The 19,081-nt window shown below is 43.3% G+C and overlaps 1 protein-coding gene and 2 long non-coding RNA genes across 3 annotated transcripts in view; 1 reads left to right on the forward strand and 2 right to left on the reverse strand.

Moving 5' to 3' along the window:
* KIF26B (kinesin family member 26B) overlaps positions 1 to 19,081 on the reverse strand; it is a 510,788-nt gene that overhangs the window by 415,717 nt on the left and 75,990 nt on the right. The window lies entirely within an intron of this gene.
* LOC129652950 (uncharacterized) overlaps positions 8,757 to 19,081 on the reverse strand; it is a 59,612-nt gene continuing 49,287 nt past the window's right edge. Inside the window, exon 3 of the long non-coding RNA XR_008714865.1 lies at positions 8,757 to 9,892. This is a non-coding gene — a long non-coding RNA (uncharacterized LOC129652950). The remainder of the gene's footprint in view (positions 9,893 to 19,081) is intronic.
* LOC129652946 (uncharacterized) lies at positions 11,710 to 17,599 on the forward strand. Its single transcript, XR_008714860.1, has 3 exons — positions 11,710 to 11,772; positions 11,869 to 12,011; positions 17,434 to 17,599. It is a non-coding gene; the product is annotated as an uncharacterized LOC129652946 (long non-coding RNA).

The raw sequence follows: 19,081 nt of genomic DNA on the forward strand, positions 1-19,081 counted from the left end.
TCCCTGGGGCTCTTTCCCACAAAGCTCTGACCGGCCTCTGCCCTCCCTGTGCCACTAGGCCACATCCTCCACCCTCCCCCAGCAGCTCCCCGGGACTTTCTGGCATTCTCCCCATGGCATCCTCTTCTCCTGGCTCCTCTGAGCACATTCCTGCATCCACCGATGTGCCAAGCTGACAGGACCGTCTCGGCCAAACTGCCCTGCTGCTCCTCTTCCCTGCTGGCTGCTCACTCACCTCCAGCCCTAATGAAGCTCTTGGTAGAAGCATTAATATACTGTGAGCCCCTTTTGCTTCTGAAAGCTTCCCCAAGAAGGGAAAAGACTAAATAGAACCACAGGAGTCTGAGCAGAATGGTGTTTCTTCACAGTAACCTTAAGCACAGGCTTCCCAGTGGCTCAGGGGTAAAGAATCTGCCTGCGATGCAGGAGATGTGGGTTCAATCCCTGGGTCAGGAAGTTCCCTTGAGGAGGGCATGGCAGCCCACTCCAGTATTCTTGCCTGGAGAATTCCATGGACAGAGAGCCTGGTGGGCTGCAGTCCAGCAGGTCACACAGAGCTGGACACAGCTGATGCAACTGAGCACGCACAGCACAATCTTATGCACACGTGTGTGTTATATGTGCATTTACGCACATTATTCTGAACATGCTCAGAATAATTCAGATTTTAAATTCCAGAATTTTATGACATTAAAACATTAATTCTACCAACCCCAAAATACAGTTTTCAGGAATTTCGACATTACAGCACATAGTAATAAGGTGATGTTGCAACTCCACTCTCCTGGTTACCTTCACCCCCCTCCCCCCAAGAAAAGAAAAACAAAGCAAATGTGGTAATGGACACTGCAAAAGTGGACTCAGGAAGACACCAGGCATCAGAAAAATTCCTAGGTTTCACGGAGGATGGTGTGACTTTCACAGGAAGGAACTCTTGATGTGACAAAGAAAAGTACACTGTCATGAAAGATAACTTTTGGATGGAAAAACACAAAAAATTCAGAAGAGCATCGTACTCACCATAATGCTAATGCATGGATCCAAAATCGGTCCCACTCACCTGTTATGGCATTTCTGATATGTTTTTTTTTTTTTTTAATGTGGGCCATTTTTAAAGTCTTTATTGAATTTGTCACAATATTAATTCTGTTTTACATTTCTTGGTTTTTGGCCCTGAAGCATGTGGGATCCTACCTCCCCAACCAGGGATCAAACCCACAGCGCCCTACATTGGAAGGCAAAGTTTTTAAACACTGGACAGCCAGGGAAGTTTCTTCTGATAAGTTTTTGATAGAAGTCAATGCAAATACAGAATTCATACCCCAGTATAGCACTAAAATGTCACTCTTCTGGAAAATGAATCAGATGACCTTTTTTCTTGGCCTCAGAGCAATAGCTCCCTTTTTTGCTATATGCAGTATCATTATTTTCCGTGGGATTTCAGCTAAGTACCTGCATAGATGCAAGAAGAACAGGAATTCATTCTCAGGGGGAACGAGCCAACTGCCGCAGGAAGCAGCGGCATTTCCTCCCTCCCCACTTCCATCTTCCACTAAGCGCCATAGGCTTCCAGGTCACACAGGCCATTCTAAGATCAGGGAAGTAAAATCAGCGGATTGGGAGGGCGTGGGGGAAGTGAGGCAGAAAATAAAACTTTTAGCATATGTGGAAAAAAAAACACTGAGATAAGAAGCCGTATCTCCCATTAAGGGCTACTCAAAGTTATGACTGCAGACAGCCTACTGATTCCCAGAGAAAAGTACAGCCATTAAAAGGAAGCATTTAGAATCTTCTGTAGCAAATTGAATATAAGATATATCTTGTTTCCAATCATAAAAATGAGGGTTTGTATTTTCTATGAATTTAGGTTTCTTACTTAATTTTTGTAGTAATTCATTTGTACTGTATTTTAGAAACCTATCAATATGCAGCATACTGGAAATTATTGAAACTGATCCTTGACCACAGAGAATTTAGGCAGTTCTGTCCTCTATGACTGATGAACTTTTACAAAGACTGGTGTTTTGCAACTTGCAAGTAATGATTTTCCTATTCATACAGAAAGTTGCAGATTCCCTCAAATAATCCAAAGAAAAGCACTCTGTTCGAAAGACAGCCAGCAAAAGACTCCAGCAGCAAAGAAGCAGAGGAAATGTTTTTGTTTCCAAAAAAGTTGAAAGCTGTAGAACTGGGGAGTCCCATCCTGGCTTTTGCCATGATGTTCACGGGCCCCTTCCCTAGTGGCTCAGACGGTAAAGCATCTGCCTACAGTGCGGGAGACCTGGGTTCGATCCCTGGGTCAAGAAGATCCCCTGGAGAAGAAAATGTCAACCCACCCCAGTACTCTTGCTTGGAAAATCCCATGGACAGAGGAGCCTGGTAGGCTACAGTCCACAGGGTCACAACAAGTCAGACACGACTGAGCGACTTCACTTCACTTCTTCACAGGCCCCTGGGCCCCAGTTTCAGCATCACAGCTCACCAGGGTAAGTTTCCCGAAGCCAGGGACATAGGCTTCACCACAGCCGCATGATCGCTGGCACCATTACCCACTCCAGGCTTCCTGGGTGCTGGAGAAGCACATTCCCCATCATGAAACCTCCATCCAGATGGCCTCCAGGAACCGACGGCACCTTGAAATCGGGAGCAGGAGAGCAGACTTGCTATCAGAGAAATGGGAATGTGCCATCTGTCTGTAAAGAAGGGAGGTAACACGCCCACGTCTGCCACAGTCTTAGTCCAAGGACGGACTTCAGAGGCGTGTGGTAGGGGATCCAATCTGTAGGTCACAGCTGTCTTTGTCCAAGTCTTGGTGTTGGCAAAGGATACACCACCCGGGGTGATGGCATGGGAGGAAGAAGGAAGTTGGGAAGGAGGGAGGGCAGAAGGGAGGAAGCTAAGCATCCAGGCATGGTGCTGCTTAAGGCATCACAATCTTCATTCCCAAGGAATTCAGCTGCTCTGTGGGTCATAGATACATTTATGATCATCATCACCAACCAGAGGCGCCAGTCCCAGCTCTGTCTTACATAATACCGAGCGGTCATGTCACGCCTCTGTACCCCATCTTTCCATCTGCAAAATGAGAGCTTTGAGCTATGTGATCTCGAGAGTTTAATCAAGCAACACTCAGTTACTAGGTATCTACCATGTGCTCTGAGCCAAACAGGAAGGCTCCCTGGCAGGCTCACAGCCAGGGAAACGCGCTAGTCCCTCCCCTTACCTCTAGCATTAGAGGACTCTCTATCATGTACTTGTATTTCTACCCTCTAGTGTTTTTAGTGGAGAAGGCAATGGCACCCCACTCCGGTACTCTTGCCTGGAGAATCCCATGGACGGAGGAGCCTGGTGGGCTGCAGTCCATGGGGTCGCGAAGAGTCGGACACGACTGAGCGACTTCACATTCACTTTTCACTTTCATGCATCAGAGAAGGAACTGGTAACCCACTCCAGTGTCCTTGCCTTGAGAATCCCAGGGATGGGGGAGCCTGGTGGGCTGCCATCCGTGGGGTCATATAGAGTCGGACACGACTGAAGTGACTTAGCAGCAGCAGCAGTTTTTAGGGTCTTCCCTGGTGGCTCAGCTGGTAAAGAATCTTCCTGCAGTGCGGGAGACCTGGGTTCAATCCCTGGGTTGGGAAGATCCCCTGGAGAAGGGAAAGGCTATCCACTCCAGTATTCTAGCCTGGATAATTCCACAGACAGTATAGTCAATGGGGTCACAAAGAGTCAGACAGGACTGAGCAACTTTCACGTTCTATTCAGATTTTTTTACCAAAAGTAAGAAAGTACAAGGAAAAACCAAGTATCATGCATTACACAACGAAGACAGATATTCTTGAAGAAAACTCACTATATCGAACTCTAATTTAGAAAGCAAATATAATTCAGAACTGATTAGTAACATTATAAGTTTATAAAGGAATTCATTACAACGTTCTCCCAAATAACAAATCATATAGTTCCCATATTAACGATTATAGTATTGATTGAGCATCAGTTATGTCCCAGGTACTGTGCCAAGCTATGTCATATGCAATATCCTTTATAAGCTTGTGATGCAGGTAACAACTCATTCCTGTCTTACAGGAATGAAAAGGATGGAAAAAGATGAGGCTCAATATGCTTAAGACTAAAGTGCCCAGAGAGCCACCGTGGGTAAATGATGGAACCAAGATAAGAAGGTAGCACTTGCATGCTTGACTTTCTTACCTGTTCACAATCTGCCCATCAAAACATAAATTATATACTGTATGCGGGCAACTTGTGGTGGTGGTGGTGTTTGGGGAAGGCAATAGGCATTTTCTTAACTACTCAGAAACCTGCTGAGAAACCAAATGACAAGCCCTGTATGTCATTTACATGTCTTAAAATTGCACACACAGCTCCCAGCTCACACAGGGACACTGCAGGATCTTTATACTGTCCTCCAGCATTACAATACTAAGTCTTTCAATGCTCTGTGGACTCTTCCTTTCTATCCCCTACTTAATGGGAATTAAAAAGCAAATCTGATTTAACTGATAACAAACTTTCGCTTTGAATGGCAAAGGACATCAACCTCTAATAAACATGGCCTTCAAAATACAACCTTAAAATAAGACAGTAATGATCTAATTTACTGAATTCCAATGTATACTTATTTTCCTTGAACGCCTCACCTCTGCAAATCTAAGTACAGCAGTTGCCCCTCCACAGACGACTAAATGCCGTGCAGTGAGCCGAGGAGGGAGACGGAAAAGTTCCTCGCGGCTACGTCACCACACAGGTGCCTATGGAAGCCCATTCACCTCTTCGGAAGACTCTGCCTTCTGAAAAGCAGGAAGGCCATGGCCGCCCCTGCCGAGTGGGCCTAAGGGCCACCAGGTGCCAGACAGATTGGCCGCCAGGCTGGTGCAGGGCACAGCATTTTAATACAACAGGCTTTCACTCTCTCAGAGACACTCCAGAGAAGGCTGATGTTGCAGAGGCCTGGAAGGGAGCCCCCTGTTGAGTTCATACAAGTTCAAAGCTTACCATCAAACCCGCAGACCTGGGCATTCACAGCTGAATAAATCAGCCCTTTGCCCCCATGTTTCCTCTTTTCATTGGAATCCCCCAGGAAGCACCAAAGCTCTGGGCTGTCCTCCACCCAGGCGTGCTCACACGCGGCCCAGGAAACACTGCTTCCCACCAGCAGTGCCGGGAAAACTCCAGCCTGGTTCTCTAGCTCCCAGGAACAAGTAGGGGTGGCCAGGTAGCAGTGGAACCTGGGAGACCTCCATAAAGGGCAAGACAGAGCTCCCCACTCAAGTTCCAGAGCCAGGGATGGTCTCCCCTGGTACACGTGTGTGTGTGGGGGGGGGGGGGTGTGTGATTGGGAGTCCGCATGCAAGTGTGGGTACGTCCCAGCCCTGCAGGGGTGCTCTTGGTACCATTGGCTATTGGCTATTGACTTAAAAGTATCAAACAAGGGGCCAAGAGCTTGGTTCTGAAGTTCCTACACTGAGCAAAAGATTAGGGTACTGAAAGGCTATTTTTAAATCTCCAATTTTCCATTAAACTAATATTAATTATGTCATTCACAAACTTCTACTGAGCCAGGCAGAATACTGAATTCACACATGTATTGCTATGCTATGCTATGCTAAGTCACTTCAGTCGTGTCCGACTCTGTGTGACCCCATAGACAGCAGCCTACCAGGCTCCCCCGTCCCTGGGATTCTCCAGGCAAGAACACTGGAGTGGGTTGCCATTGCCTTCTCCAGTGCATGAAAGTGAAAAGTGAAAGTGAAGTCGCTCAGTCGTGTCCAACTCTTAGCAACCCCATGGACTGCAGCCTACCAGGCTCCTCCATCCATGGGATTTTCCAGGCAAGAGTACTGGAGTGGGGTGCCATTGCCTTCTCCGTCACACATGTATTACACCTCAGTAAATCTTCACCACCTACAGAACAGATCCTAACAGCAATGAGATTTTATAATGGTATCTCCATTGGACAAATAAGAAAACTATAGCAAAGAAAGAAGCTGATATTTGGAGTACAAGCCTATGGTTGGTTACAAGATTTTTTTTTATTTGTATTTGTCATTGGTAGTAGCAAATGATAAATCTTGGCTCTATTTAAACACTCCGCAGTGCTTCTCAAACTTTAATGTCTAAATCCCCTTGAATCATTTGAATCACCTTGGTATCTTAATAAAATGCAACTTCTGCCTCAGTAGGTTTGGTGTAAGGCTTGGGATTCTGCATTCTGCATTTTTAAGCCGCCAGGTGATGTAATGCTAGTCCTTAGACCACACTTTGAGTAACAAGGTACAATAGAATGAGAACAAGGGCTTCCACTTTAATAAGTTGTGCATAATATTTTGCCATGCCCAAAACTTGAGATCTGTCTGACTCCATGATTTTTCTACAAAGTATTCTATCATCATTGCAATGCTGGCTGTAACTTAAGAGTAACATATGTGCCAAGCAAGCTCTACAGAGTCATTCATTCCTTCTGGGAACCTCGTGCAGATGTGTCTTGATCATTTGTGTTATGACCAGCACCTAAAATGGTGCTTGACATTGACAAAGTGACTAACAAATGCTGGCTGAGGGGATGTCTTTAATCCCATAAGTGTCCACAGACGAGATGAAGATGCTAACTCAGGAAACCACAAACCCTACAAATTGGGCAGCAAGTGTATCTCCACTTCTAACAGATGCCAAGAGGATGATGATGGCTGCCTGGTGTGCTATGGAGAGTAGACTTCTGAGGCTTCACTAGGGTTCAGTGAAAAAGAGAACCATGGCCAAGATCAATTAGTAATGCTTATAACTTGGGAGGAACACAGTGAAAGCACATGTGTCATATATTTGCCACCATTTCTAGATCAGGATCTTCCCACGTCTGGATAACAAAGGAAGGCAGTAGTATACATAGATTTGCTCTGTAATATACACAAATTACAACTAAAGAGCATTGTCTCCTTAATACCATAAAATATTTTTGTTAAGAACTACTCTCAAATGTCCTTGATGCCTTCTCTCAGAACAATTTACCAAATTCAAATTTTCTGCTTCTTTTCCTAGAAAACTCTTTCATCTCTTCCCACCATAGTGCTTCTGGTCCATTAATCACCTCCAACTTCTCTCTTTTCCCTGCTTTTCACATTTGGAATCCAGGACCTCCAAAGCCTTGTTGGAAACTCTCCTCAGAGAGTCTAGACTTGGTGAAAACACCGCAACCTGGCTCCATGAGTTTTTAAACTTTCTTAGCAAGGATCTTATGGATGCTTACATCCAGTTAATCTCAGAAACCCTAGGTCCTTTTTCAAGTAGCTTTGCCACTTGTTTTATTAAATCACCGGGTATTTTGTTAAATTTCTCTAGTAATCTCTTAGTTGGTTGATACCAATCCTCTAGTACCTTCTTCAGGAAGAATTTGCTAGTACAATACTCCCTGAGTTTTCGTATGATTAAAATGTCTTATCATGTTGATACTTTAAGGACAGATTAACTGGAAATAAAATCCCTGGCTTACATTTTCCCTAAGTTTCTTGACAATATTGTCTCACTGGTATCATGTTCTGCCTCAGCAGCTGACAATCCTGATACCAACCTAACTTTCTCCCTTTGTTAAGTGACCTGGTGTGCCTGGTTTTTATTTTTATTTATTTATTTTTGGCTGAGCCGGGTCTTTGTTGCTGTTCAGTCTTTTCTCTAGTCGCAGTGTTCAGGCTTCTCACTACCAAGGCTTCTCTTGTTGCAGAACACAGGCGGTCGGTGCCTGAGCTCAGTAGTCGCAGTTCCTGGGCTCTGGAGCACAGGTTCAATAGCTGTGATGCACAGGCTTAGTTGCTCTGAGGAATGTCAGATCTTGCTGGATCAGGGATCAAATCTGTGTCTCCTATATTGGCAGGCAGGTTCTTTATTACTGAGTCACCAGGGAAGCCCTGGTGTTTTGCTTTGTTGGATCAGGGGAAAGTTTTTGTTTTAATTGGAGAATAATTAAAATATTGTGATGGTTTTTGCCATATAGCAACATGAATCAGCCATAGGTATACATGTGTCTCCTCCATTTTTAACCCCCCCACCACCACCCTCCACACTCCATACCTCTAGGTTGTCACAGAGCACCAGCTTCGGGTTCCCTGCATCATACATCAAACTCCCACTGGCTGTCCATTTTACATATGGTAATGTTTATATTTCAACACTATCCTCTCAAATCATCCCACCCTCTCTTTCCCCCACTGTATCCAAAAGTCTGTTCCTTATGTCTGTGTCTCCTTTGCCACCCTGCACATCAGATCATCGGTATTATCTTTCTAGATTCCATATTTATGTGTTAATATATAATACTTGTCTTTCTCTTTCTGACTTACTTCACTTTGTATAATAGGCTCTAGCTTCATCCACCTCATTAGAACTGACTCAAATGCATTTCTTTTTATAGCCAAGTAATAGTCCATTTTGTGTATGTACCACAATTTCCTTATTCATTCATCTGTTGATGAACATCCAGGTTGCTTCCATGTCCTAGCTACGGTAAATAGTGCTGCAATTAACACCGGAGGCCAGAGAGCTGTTTTCATCAACCTCCTCCCCTCTCTACTCCTCCTCCTTCTCTTCCTCCTCCATATTATCACCTCCTTGTTGTTTGCAACCTCCACATATTTTAAGATATGTCTAGACTTCAAGCATTCTCAGTAAACTTTCCCCAGTACATGTAAAATTTTTCAGTATACAGATTCTCATCTTTTTTTTTTTTTTTCCTGGAAAGTATTCTTGGATTGCAATTTTTAAAGCTCGTTTTATTCCATTGATCTGCTTTTTCTTCAAATATTTGTGTGTTGGATGTTCTTTGCCTGTCTTCTGTATATCACTTTGTCTCTGATCCCTTTCAGCTCTTTACCTTATTTTTGTTGTCTTGACTGATTTTTCTCCTCTTCTCAATATTTTCAGTAGAATCTGAATTGTCCTCTTGTAACTCTGTCTTCAATTCTGAGATGACTTTGTCTTTTTCTTCAATTTCTCTCTCGCATGTCACAATCTCTAGTTTTACATCTTCCACTTCTTTTGTTTCTATCCTGAGATTTTCAATTTCCTGATTTGAGGTTTTTTCCAATTTCTTCAAATACTTGTTCCATGATAATCAGTTTGTGTTGGAGGTAGTGTTACAGTTTTCATTTGAGTTGTGGTTGTTTTTAGAAGGAGCATTTTATTCCTTCCACTGAAAAGGTTTTATTCTCGATTTCTGTTTGCTTCTTATAGTCAACTTTTATGCATGTTACTTGTCATTTTCTAGTCATTCTTAAATAATCTGGATGGTCATCATTTGGGTAGCTTGCTAAATTACTTAATTCAAGAATGCCTCTTCTGTTGCTAAAGTGTGTATCTTAACAAAGGCACATTGGAGAGTGAATGGAGGAGGGGACTGAGAAGTTGGCTCTGCTGGTTTTGGATGTTTATTTCCCCACTTACACATGTCTGGTTTATAGTATTCTTTGTCTCCTAGTTACACTTGAGAAGTAGATTATGAGTGCTTTTATTCGCTCTTCTTGTTGATCTTTATACACACCAATAGGAAAATGAATAGAGAAATTTGGAAAACAATAGAAATTGAGATACAGATGGCAGGTCCTTTATTTTAAGTCTAGAGTAATGCTTCCGTTAAACGATAATCAAACACTTCCTTCAACAGCACTTTCAACAATCACTGTGCCCATCACTTACAGACTATGATGAGGCTGATAATGTTGGTAAAGTATACATGAACACAAAAAGTATACAACTAATTAATGAAAAACAGAATGGCCAAGGCCAAACAAAGTTCTTGTGTACCATCAGTGAACAGACTAAATTTTGCTCTAGAGTACAGCTCTATTCTTGGGCTTCCCAGGTGGCTCAGGGGTTAAGAATCCACCTGCAATAGAGGAGACACAGGAGACTCAGGTTAGATCCCTGGGTTAGGAAGATTCCCTGAAGAAGGAAATAGCAATGCACTCCAGTATTCTTGCCTGGAAAATCCCATTGATAGAGGAGCCTGGCAGGCTATAATCCATAGGGTTGCAAAGAGTCAGACAGGACTAAAACAATCGACTATACACACACACACAGCTCTATTCTTCACTATGAAAATCCACAAGTTGAAAGGTAGTAAGTACTCAGCTCCTGACCATCAGGGATTGGGAACTGTATCTATATCATTCTAGGCAGAGAGAGTATACTGCTGTTAAAAGATCATTTAGAAGAAAAATTTGAAACTTCCCCTAAAAATACAATTTGGGAATTTGACATTATATTCATTCAGAGAGGTATGGGTAAAAAAAAAAAAAAAATTCCTGTAGCTGGAATGTAACCTTATTTACTTTTGTCAAAGCCCTCAGGCTACTTTTAGCAGATGGTATCAAGTCATGGTTGGCGGATAAGCTCTGGAGCCAGGCAAACCTGGGCTCTGTCTCCCTTCCACCACCGCTAAGTGTGTGACCTCCAGTGCTAAGTCCCAGCTGTAAAATGAGGACGACACTATCTCCTAGGACTACTGTGAGGATTCAGAGAGATAACAGATGCAAATCTTGAGCAGTATTTCCCGCACATAGTAAGCAATTCAACAACTGTGTGTGCTTTGTTGCCGTTATTAATACTATTACTCTTTCCTCTAGTCCTAATTATGAAGGAAACTATAATTAAAAAGGAGAAACTCTCCTTTGTTTCTTAAATCAGAATACATGGGAAGATAAGGACCTAGAGATAGCTCTTATAAATATCTAGACACAGAGGTCATTTCAGTTATGGAAATAGTTAAGTGTAGAAATTAAAGAGGGCCACTATGGAGCTGCTAAGACAGTAAAAGAAGCAGTGGAAAGTGAAGAGAGATGTCTTCCCAGTCTCCCCATTTTCTGTAGAATCCATGTTGTAGGGACTTCACTGGTGGTCCAGTGGCTAAGACACTGAGCTCCCAATTCAGGGGGCCCAGGTTCAATCCCTGGTCAGGGAACTAGATCCCACAAGCCACAACTAAGAGTTCAAGTGCCACAGCTGAAGATTCCATACATCTAATAAAGACTGAAGATCCTGAGTGCTACAGCTAAGACCCAGAGCAGCCAAATAAACAAATAAATATTTCCTTAAAAAAAGAATCTGTATACTTTATATGACCCTGCTAGTACAAATGGCTTTTGAAGGAAGGTCTACAAATTTTACATCACGGATAAATACAGTCAGCATTTTAAAATAAAAAAACTACAAAAAGATTTTTGGGAAAAAACCCAAATACATCAAAGCCTGCAATAGTTAGTGGTTCAGGAAACAATGTGTCTAAAATTCTAACATGTTCATCCCATTCTCCTGTTGTTATTGATTTTAAATTCCACACGCTGGAACAAAGCAGGGAGCAGGGCGAGACGGCAGTGGATCTGCACACGAGGAGTCCAAGGTGCACAAGTATCACATGAGCGGGGTAAAAAGGAAAGGAGAGAGAGAGACAGAGGAGGAGGAGGGAGGCCACAGGCTTAGGCCTGGGTACAGAGCCACTGCTGGGCTTCCCTATCATGTTGGTGTACCCGTTGCCTCGTGCCAACGGTGGCATAGGCAAGGCTTTGTCATGCTGTTGATTTCAGCAGACTTGAAATCCTCTGGCTGTGGAATAAAAGGGCTTCTTCTTTCCTTTACCATACAGGGAAGTAAACAGGGACTTATCTCATCACGGGGACATCCACCCTTCCTTTCAGACCTGTATCCATGGCTCAGTTCAACCAGAATGCAAGCCCCTCAGCAACTGGCTCTTGGTCATAATGTCACCTGGTACGGAAAAAGAAGTTGCCCTAGAACATGTTAATGGTGACACAGGGCTGACCTAACGCTAGGGGTACTGAGTTCACAGCTTGCCATTCTCCACAGTTCATTCAGAGAAAACTGCCTGAATTTCAAGAATCTGAAATACACCACCTGACAAACCAGTGATATGGAGCCAGATGTCTGTGGAACAGCCTGACGGAGAACAAAAACACACTTCTTTCCTTAGACCACCTTTACAGACAGAGGTGAGTCTGTGGGCTTTCTTAGGGCAAATCAGAAGCTTAAACGCATGACATCATCACGGTAACTACAGGGCAGCCTGTGACTCTGTAACAACACCCTTTTCTCTCCAGAACTCCAAGCGATGCATGATCCCCAGGAATACACACCGAAGGCTGAGATACCCAGGCAAGTGTGGCCAAGACAGAAAATGAGCCCCCAGATGGTTGGGAAGACCCCACTTGTAGTCTCAGCTGGGAAAGTCAAAGTCACTCAGTTGTGTCGGACTCTTTGTGACTCCGTGGACTGTAGCCTGCCAGGCTCCTCTGTCCATGGAATTCTTCAGGCAAGAAAACTGCAGTTGGTTGCCATTTCCTTCTCCACGGGATCTTCCCAACCCAGGGATCAAACCTCCCAACCCAGGGATCGAACCTGGGTCTCCTGCATCAGAGGCAGATTCTTTACCATCTGAGCCACCAGGGAAACCCCTAGGCTGGGCGGAGCTCATTAAATAAAGAGAATGTGTGTTGGCTGTGGGATCTGAGGAACCCAACTGATCTGCAGATCCTCATTTTTTTCGTTCCACTGTCAGGGGATTTTAGGAGGAAAAGCCGTCACTGTTGAACAAAGCCTGGATTCCAGATCTTCCCCATTTTGTCCAAAATTCCTACAGGTAATAAGGACCCTGGGCTCAGAACTGTTGACCTGGTAGGGAATGCGCTCCACTCCCCACCCCCTCCCCACCACCCAGACTGCCTGGATTGTGGTGAAGATTAAGTGAGATAACGGGTGTGAATCTCTAGGCACCACTTCCTGCACGCAGTGAGCACTCAACAATTGTGAGAACAGTAGTTGAGCACCAACAGCACCCTTGTTCTATTTTTTTTAACACAACATGTTCAGTGAAACACAAAACAAATTTGCCAAGTGCCTGTTCCCTTAATCTCGAACTCCTTGTGCGTTTTAAGGGAAACTAGACCATATGGTTCAGATTTCACTCACAAATAAATCAGCATAATGTTTGTTCAGTAAAAGCTGTTTTATGCTCTCATTTTTATGGGCCTTTTTATCCCAAGTCCTAAAATAATAATAATAAAAGCTCGTTCTGTTTTGCTAAGGGCAAATAAACTCTGGCTTAAACCTTTCTGTCCCCTATGGACTAGGGGTGGGGGGGTGCCTCCGAGCATAGCTAAATGAGGCCTCGCTTTGGCTTCAAGCCACCTTCATAGGACTTGGAAGCCAGGGGAAGAATCCACAGCAAGGGACTCCAGGACTTAGATAGGTGAGGGAAGCCCAACAGAAAAGTAGCTGCTGATTCCTAAAAGGAACTGTTGAATAGCGGGAGCCACAGGCACATCCATTCCTCTTTCCTGATGCAGCCCGTATAAGCAGCAGATGTCTGTCTTCTCCATTACCCTCCTGCATAAGGTCAGAGATGTTCTTCACAGACAACTGGAGCCTCAGAAGACTTAGATGCAAAGAGACTGGACAGTAAAATGTTGCTGCCACAAATAGTGATATTCTAGGAAGTGTTTTACTATTAGAAAGAACCCCCTGTGTGGTACTGCTCTCCTGGTTTTATAAAACAGTGCTTTTTAACATTAATTAATTAACTAATTTTTGTTGTGTCATGCAGGATCTTTGCTGATGCACGCGGGCTCAGCAGTTGCACTGCACAGGCTTAATTGCCTTGCAACATGTGGGATCTTAATTCCCTGATCAGGGATCGAACCTGTGTCCCCTGAACTACAGGGCAGACTCTTAACCACTGGGCCACCAAGGAAGCCCCCAAAAAACAGAGCTTTAATAGAGCTCTCCGCACCTTATATCTAGCAGTGCAGTCCTCCTCGTTCCAGTTCCCTGCCACCCCCACCAGCATCACTGTCATTTTGAACCTTGCATTCATTACTCGCTTCTTTGCCTATTTATGTAGCATTATTTACTCTATATGCATTCTGAAATTGAGTGTGTGTGAGAGAGAGAGATTGCTGTTTTGACCTTATAGAAAGGCTAAAATACTCTTATACACTGTGTTGGAGATTTAAATAATAAAGTACTTTGGCAAACCATCTGGAAGTTTCTTACGCACTAAACATATACACCCACACTATGACTAGCCCAATTCAATGCCCAGGTATTTACCCCAGAGAAATAAAAACATGCTCAAAAAAAGATCTGGAAACCATACCCTATGACTTATACACTCAAGGCCCATATGGTAAAAACAAAATGATTACCCAAGAGCCAGAAGCCCGTTTTGCAGAGGACCAGGGAAACCGCAGATACAGAGATAACCTCTGACAGCCCCTTTGCCTGAGCATCACACAGGAGCATTGAGGGACTACAATGACCACTAGTGAACTCTGGATATCACAGGGTGAAAATCCACTGCATGTAATATATAGAACCTGCTGCTGCTGCTAAGTCGCTTCAGTCATGTCTGACTATGTGAGACCCCATAGACGGCAGCCCACCAGGCTCCCCCATCCCTGGGATTCTCCAGGCAAGAGTATTGGAGTGGGGTGCCATTTCCTTCTCCAATGCATGAAAGTGAAAAGTGAAAGTGAAGTCACTCAGTTGTGTCCAACTCTTAGCGACCCCATGGCCTGCAGCCTACCAGGCTCTTCCGTCCATGGGATTTTCCAGGCAAGAGTACTGGAGTGGGGTGCCATTGCCTTCTCCGATATATAGCCTGCCCACCTCCAAAATTGCACATGTGATCCACACATAGATATGAAGGACAGTCATGCCTGTGCAAAGAACTCTTGAAACTTCCCCTTACTTCCCACCAATCACTTCCAAGCCCCTTTCCCTCTTACTCCCTACTTTCACTATAAATACCCACCTCAAAAGTCATGGGAACACAGATCTGAGCATTGCCTCCTATCCTCTTGCTTGGCCAACTTGCAATAAAACCTTTCTCTCTGCAAAAGACAGTCATCTTGGTATTTGCAATAAAACCTTTCTGCAAAAGACAGTCAACTTGTGCTCAAAAGACAGTTGAGCACAGGGTAACAAGTCTTGCTCGGTTACAATTTATACAAGAATGTACATAACAGCTTTACTCATAAGAGCCAAAATCTGGAAGGAGCCAGATGTCCATCAGTAGAATAAACAACCTGTGGTATATTCACACAATGAGATACAACTCTCTATAAAAAGGAATAAGCAACCCATACAGTAACATGGTATATCTTAAATGCAAAGTCAGCTGTGTTCAAAGGTTTTGGTCTCAGGATCACTTTACACTCTAAAGTACTGAGGACTTTCCAAAGCCTTTGTTTATGGGGGTTATATTTTATAGCAACAAAAATTAAAATGATAAAATTCTAATATCTGTATCAATTTATTTAAATATAATAAAATAAGCCTATTATAAATTATACTTTTAAGAAAAATAATTCTATTTTCCTAAGCAAGAAACCAAGAATGGCCCCTTCCTTTTTTTTCTTTTACATTTTTGCAAGTCTCTTTAATGTTGAACTTAATAGGATATAGTTCAGGTCTCAAGTCTTCCTCTGTACTCAATCTGTTGTGGTAAGTTTTTGTGGTTAAATATCTAAAGGAAATTCAGCCTCACACAGAGATACAGCTGGAAAATGGAGGAGTATTTTAATAGTCTTTTCAGATAATTATGGCTATCATCTTTGATACAAACCAAAATCTCACAAGTGGTTCTATCTTAAAGGTTAGTTGTAATGTGGAACCTGCTGCTGCTGCTGCTAAGTCGCTTCAGTCATGTCCAACTCTGTGCGACCCCATAGACGGCAACCTACCAGGCTCCCTGGTCCCTGCGATTCTCCAGGCAAAAACACTGGAGTGGGTTGCCATTTCCTTCTCCAATGCATGGAAGTAAAAAGTGAAAGTGAAGTCGCTGAGTCTTGTCCAACTCCTAGCGACCCCATGGACTGCAGCCCAAAACCATATCAAAAAGCTTTTTGCTCTGTTATTAAATACATGAGAACTCATTGGTCTATTGACACTTGGAGTGGAACTTCTACCCATGTCTGATGTAACATCATACATGGGACATCTGGAAAATAAGAATTCACTGAGTTATGCAGAATTCCCAAATGTCGACACACATCATGACACATTATTTAAAAAACCGCATTTATTTAAAATCACCACCAATCTCATCAGAAAAGCCTGTAGTTGTTGGGAAGCTCTCGAGTTCATCATGATACAAGTTTCCAAATTCTTAATTTTTATATGAAAGTTCAAGTTCTATCAATAGTAACAAAGGCCGTTAGTTATTTCAAGTGACGGGTTCACTCTGCCACATACTCAAGTCCAAACCAGAGCTTGTCTGCCATTTGTTCTTCCAGGTGCAAATGATGTCCCATTAAAAAAAGAAAGCTAGTTCAGCTGCAAATCAAATAACGGGGCACAGGCTGTTCCTGGAGACACAGCAGCAGCACTGTGTGCGGGCCTCCCATTCTGTTGCTAAATACTTAGAGGACACATACTCTGGGGCCAAGATTTAATAAAATTCATTGTTTTTACAGCTTCAGCAGGGGCATTCTTAGGTCATTCAGGTTTCTTCTTCTACAAGTGGAGGTGAAGAACAATAACTATGAACAGTTTGATGTCGCTGCTTCCATTCTCAGAAACCAGCAGCTTTCCTCCCATCTCCTTTGCCTCATCAATGTGAACATCAACCACAGTATAAAGAGTGAAGAAAGTTTCCGTGTTATTATGAGATTACTGTGACATCCAGACCCCCTGAAAGGATTTTAGATGCTCCCAGAGATCCATAAAACACTTTAAGGTCTGCTGTGCTATGTACCTGAAAGAAGGCTCACAAAGAAGGATATTTATTTTATGACTTCATTTATATGTAATTCTAGGGCAGATAAAAGTAATCTATGGTGGAAACAATCTGAACAGAGGTTGCCTTGACGGGGCGGTCTGAGAAGCTTGGCCAAGGAGGGACCATGAGAGAGCCTTCTAAGGCAATGATCTATGAAACGCATCAAGCAATAAGATAGATTGACACAGGGCTTCTCAACCTCCACTAAGGAACGTTGGAGCTGGATAACCCTTTGTGGTGGCGCCTGTCCTGTGCAACGTAAGATGCTGAGCAGCATTTGGTCTCTCCCCTCTAGAGGCAAATTGCACTCTTCCTCAGATGCAGTCAGATGTTCCCTGAGGGCAGTCAGCCCCCACTGGGAACCACTGCATTGATGGGAAGGATGGATGGATACTGTATATGTAAAGCAAATACAGTAGAATGTTAATGGTGGAAACTAGATAGTGAGTGTACAGGTGTTCACTGCGAGTGAAATTCTTTCAACTTTAATGTGTGAAATGTTTCATATTAAAACTTGGAGCAAACATGCTATCATTTTTGTTGTATACCTGAAACTAAAATAATATTATTATGTTGTGCGTATGTGCTAAGTCACCTCAGTCATGTCTGATTCTTTGCAACCCTATGGACTGCAGCCCACCAGGCTCCTCCGTCCATGGGATTCTCCAGGCAAGAATCCTGAAGTGGATTGCCATGTCTTCCTCCAAGGGATCTTCCCCACCCCAGGGATCGAACCCGCATCTCTTATGTCTCCTGCATTGACAGGTGGGTTCTTTACCACTCGCACCACCTGGGAAGCCCATATACCTCAACTTAAAAATAAACTTTCAAATGCTACTGTGTTGTGAGCAACCTTTTTTGCACTTAATATTATATTGTTAAAATGTACACATATTATTGCATGTCATTGTAGTTATTAATTTTGGCTGTTCACAAAAATTCCACTGGGTGAAAAATTCTATAGCTTATCCATCATCCTCTCAATAGACATGTGGGTTGTTTCAAGGTCCTGCTGCTGTGCTCCTGTGAATACACTTGTGTGTGTAATTTATAACTCAATCTATGTTTTGCTTGCTCATTGATTTTTCTTCCTTTGCTGTCATAGTCAGATAAGGCTTCCCCACTCTGAGATCAGATAGAAATTCACCTATATTTTCTCCTCATCCTTTCAGAGTTTCATTTTCTATGATCAACCATTTAATTCCTCTGAAGTCTATGCTGGTATTTAGCATTATTCATTCCAGGACCATTTGTTGAGAGATTCTATCTCCCCTTACTAAGTTGGCATGTAATAGTTCTTAACCATTACAACATACCTCTTCCTGCAAATAAAAGAACTGAGAAAATTGTCCAGAAATGACACCCTCACAACTTGGAAAACTCACTATTCACCTTCTCTGCGCCCCCCACAGCCTTCGCCACATTCTGCCTTGTATGTGCTCTTCGTGTATATATGTCTGATTACACCGATAGGCTGTAAATTTCAATTAACTCATCAAACAGCCAGACCTAGAACTGAGGGCTCCTGACTTCCTTGTGCTTCCAAGGATAATAAAGGCATTATTAAGATTTTACTTGAAAGCCCAACACTGACCCTCACAACTGTTGAGCTATTTGGTCAGGCTGCCTGAGCTAGTCAACGGAAAAGGCAAATGTAAACGCAGCTTGTTAAGCAGGAGTCATAAGAATAGAGGCAGATCAAGAAGAGCTTGTTTCACTTCCCTTCAGCCTTCAGAGGAAGTAGGGCCACCCCTGACCCGAGGGCCAGCGGACTTGTTATCAATATTGCTGAGAGCTTTCAGGAATGTGGAAATGGTTTCCGAAGATGCTACTGTTTGATACTGCTTGTTTATTCCTTTTCTTTCTTGGGTTTGGCCCCACAAGACTTGCTGGTGACATCAGCTCCCTTGCTTACCATTAATATTGATGCTATTTTGAAAATATTTGGATACAGACTGCATATTTTTTTTAAATTGGGGAGAGGAAAATTAATTTCCCATGAACAAACTTACACATACAAATGTCCCTTTGGAGCTTCCATGGACACCAGTTAATGGGAAGGCAGGCCAAATGGTCCTGTCCTGGCTGATGTTTGGTTTTTACGGCCTCCCCTATTCCCTGGAGCCTATTCCTTCTTCATTCCCTTCTTTCCCAGGCTTAAATTTGAGCATCCTGCAGACAAATGCAAGGATGGTGAAGCTGTGTGAAATTCATTACCAAGGAAGGACAAAACGGCTCCGGCTGTGGTCTTTCCTCCCCACGTGTGTCCACACCCACCCCAGG

The sequence above is a fragment of the Bubalus kerabau genome, chromosome 5 (assembly GCF_029407905.1).
Source record: "Bubalus kerabau isolate K-KA32 ecotype Philippines breed swamp buffalo chromosome 5, PCC_UOA_SB_1v2, whole genome shotgun sequence".
NCBI lineage: Eukaryota > Metazoa > Chordata > Mammalia > Artiodactyla > Bovidae > Bubalus > Bubalus kerabau.